At 36.3% G+C, this 3876-nt stretch overlaps 1 protein-coding gene across 1 annotated transcript in view; it reads left to right on the forward strand.

Annotated features, from left to right (window-relative positions):
* LOC111639251 overlaps nucleotides 1-3876 on the forward strand; it is a 39627-nt gene that overhangs the window by 32444 nt on the left and 3307 nt on the right. The gene's annotated exons all lie outside the window — the stretch shown is intronic.

Raw genomic sequence — 3876 nt, forward strand, 5'->3', positions numbered from 1 at the left:
CCCCCTCGGACGGAAACCGGCTGTCGAGCTAAAGTCAATATATCGGTGACTTATTACGTAAATAGGACCGGTGTGACCAAGGAACGGGGTGCGAGACGATTTAATTGTCGCATTCCAGCCCTAATTGACAGATTCACGGTCGTCAATCGTGAGAACGATCGAGGGATCGACCGTCGGGGAAACTTTGGACGGTCACCTTACATCGAGTTCAAAGCAGGTCCTACTGACACTCCTGTGGAGGGGGCGGTGGCTGAGACGGCTTCCTCCTCTCCGGGACCGAAAAATAGACATTAGGTGACAATTTACGAGACCGTCATCCGGGAGAGGGCTTGACCCGACTCCGGAGGGGAACAGCCCGGACGGGGGTCATCTCGGCGACCCCTCGGCCCGAATCGCGTCCCTGGCAACAGACCCGGGACCAATAGAATCGCAAGGGGACCAACATTCGGACCAACCAAAACCTCGAGATTTCGGGTGAGAAAAGATTATAAGAGCCCGAGGACCCAAGGACGAGGGGAGAGAGTTGGTTGCGAGCTGGGGATCAGAAGCCACAGTGCGAGCGAGCGGATACGGATTGCGGATACGGATTTNTAAATAATACGGTCTCCGTGTGAGTCTTTGCGTCCAGCCAACCGCGACCCCCATACGGAAAAGGTTTTCTCGTGTCATCCTGACAGATCACGGGTAAAGCGAGGGTCGTACCCTTTTTCACCCCCCCCTAAGGGCCTAAAACCCCACAGTGGTGTCTCCAACCCCACAACTACATGAAAATGGAAATTAATGAATACACTAGTACATTGTGAGTGTTTGGAATGGCTATGTCTATAATGTATGTGATTTTATTGTGTTTGTCAATGAGTGTGATGTCTGGTCTGTTGTGGTAAATCGTTTTATCTATGATTATGACTCTATCGTAGTACATTTTGTGCATGTTGTTTTCCAATACTGTCTATGGAATATACTTGTAGTATGGTTTGTGAATGTCTACCAAGTTGTGTTTCTTTGCAAGCTCTTGGTGTATTATATTTGCTACTTGATTATGTCTGTGTAAATAATCTGTCTGTGCCAAGAGCTTGCAACCAGATGTAATGTGTTGTATAGTTTCTGGCATGATGTGACATTTTCTGCATGTGTCATTTGTGAGTGTTTTATCTTTGAGTATGTGTTTTCTGTAGTTTTTAGTATTTATGACCTGATCCTGTATGGCAATCATGAATCCTTCCACCTCTCAAAAGAGGCATACCCGATCTAACCAGCTGTTTGACGCAGTTTTGTCAACAAATTCCTGGGCCAGGTCATAAGGATGCCTGCCATAGAGTGCCTTTTGAGCCCATGATTGCTTAATGGTGTCTATGCTTTTTATGTGTTGTGTCATGTCGGTGTGTTGTGAGTGTAAGTTTAATGGTGTGTTATTTGAGTCTGCTAGAGTTACTGCTTTATGTAATTGTGATGTTTCTTGTTTCCTGTAGAAAAACTCTCGCAGTGACTGTATTTGTTTGTAGTGAATGTTAACTGTGTCAATCAGGCCACGTCCGCCATCTTTATGTGGAAGGGTTAATCTTTCTGTGACGGATTTAGGATGATGTTGTTTATGCTTAGTAAGTGTTGTTCTAGTTTTCCTTTGGAGTTGCTCGAGATCTGTGTGAGTCCAATGTATAACTCCAAAATAGTATGTGAGTACTGGGATATGACATATGTGTTTATTGCTTTAACTGTGTGTTTTGCATTTAGCTGTGTTTTGAGAATGGCATTTAACCTACTTGGGTATTCTTTAATTAATCTTTGCTTTATTTGTGTATGTTCTGTTAGTTTGGCCTGTTAGAATCCTAAATACTTGTAGAACTCGCCCTCTTCCATGGATTCAATAATGTCTCCATTTCCAAGTACAAAATCTTCTTTCTTCAGGATTCCTTTTTCTATGTGAAATTTTTTGCATTTGTCTAAGCCAAACTCCATTTGTATGTCCTTAGTGTATGAGTGTGTGATTTGTAGGAGTTGATGAAGTTGTTTCTGTGTGGATGCATAAAGTTTTATGTCATCCATGTACATGAGATGTGAAAGTGTAAACTGTGTTGTTTTTTCATGTCTGATATTGTAGCCATAATGCGTGTTGTTTAACATGTTGGATAATGGGTTCAGGGCTAGGCAGAACCAGAGAAGACTCAAGAATTGCCTTGAAAAATTCCTTGCCTAATGAATATTTGGTTTGTTTGTATTGAACTGTTACTAACCCTGAGATGCAGTGTTGTTCTCCAGTGCTGCATAGTGTTTTCGAAGAATGCAATGAGTGATGGATGTATTTTGTACGTGTGTAGAATATGTAGCAGCCAACTGTGTGGAACACTGTTGAATGCTTTTCTGTAGTCTATTTATTATTATTATCATTATCAACTCGTCTCGATTATATATATATAGATGTAGCTTTTGAGAAACATCAAAAGCTGGAAAAGATTAAAAATACTAAATTAACCTGATTATTTGTATTTTGGTCATTTGCTTTTTATCTCTCTCATTTGACCAACACTATTGCAGTTTGATATTTTACATTAACTAGTCAATCAAATCATAGACCATCTTTACAATTATCAGATTATACTGTATTTGAAAAATCACTTTGGAACTTCCCTACTCTGCTAATAATAAAAGAAAAACAAAAATTTAATGAGAAACAAATGTTTTTGATAACTTTAGCTATCATCATTGGGTTGAATATTTGAAAAAGAATGTAGGTGAATTGAATGCCACAATTTAAAGGAAGAGACATCATTTGATTGATTGCTGATGTTATGTGTAATAAACTAAAACCAAACACATAGACTGAGCTTGACTATTACATCCAACCAGAACACAATTGTCTTTAGTACATCTTGAGAATCTAGAGATATATAGGGCTTTTATGAAAAAAAGGCCATAAATTTAAATATAGCAACATCCTCCCTCTAGCATGGAGATCTATATTTGAAGTCCAGCAATAAATACAACATTAAATAAATAATAAGTTTTGGTTTTTTCATTTTCCTTTTACATTGTTATCCAGTTTCTGCATTGTTTATATGATGCTAATAGTAATTAACTGATAATATTAAATCAGATAAGTAAATAGCAATACAATTAGTGGAATTCCTAGTAATCTTGTTTCATCGACTTGGAGATTAAAAGAACATTGTAAAACAATTAAAAAATGTATAACTGAAGATTTATTGAATACTAATTAATAATAATTCATCTGGTATTTTTTGCCTATTCGCTTTTACAGTATTTAACAACAAGAAATGTATAATTGAAGTGGCCAACAATTTGCTATCAAACTACTGTACAGTGAGCAGAAATCTTAACTTGTGCCATAAACATTAATCATCTGTTGAGGCTGATAGCACAAAAAGATGGCTTAAAAATATTTATTTATCCAATGATAACAATAACTATAAACAAAGCTTTCATAGTATATTTTAACTTATATTTAGCAAGTCTCAAAACATGTAACATTAAATAACTAATAACAACATCTCATTATAGTAAGAATTCTACTGTATAAATGTATTATTGTTTTTACTACAGCAGCTTTTCTGCTGTAGTAAAAACAATAATACATTTATTTAAAAGCAGTAAAATAATCTCTAAGATATGCTTTTTTCATATACCACTTTTGTATATGAAGACTTCATATACCACTTTTGTATATGAAGAAAACATATCTTAGAGATTGGCAGAAATTGTTTATGATTTTACAAATTATTGTAGCAGGAGATGAACTTACACAATATATGTTTTGTTTATGTACAAACTGATTTGAGAAATATTTCCAAAAGTTATATGTAGTTTAAACACGATATTAAATCTTTTTGTTGTTATCTTAGAATAATATATATATATATA

The sequence above is a fragment of the Centruroides sculpturatus genome, unplaced genomic scaffold (assembly GCF_000671375.1).
Source record: "Centruroides sculpturatus isolate CEXI.00-Female unplaced genomic scaffold, Cexi_2.0 scaffold1263, whole genome shotgun sequence".
NCBI lineage: Eukaryota > Metazoa > Arthropoda > Arachnida > Scorpiones > Buthidae > Centruroides > Centruroides sculpturatus.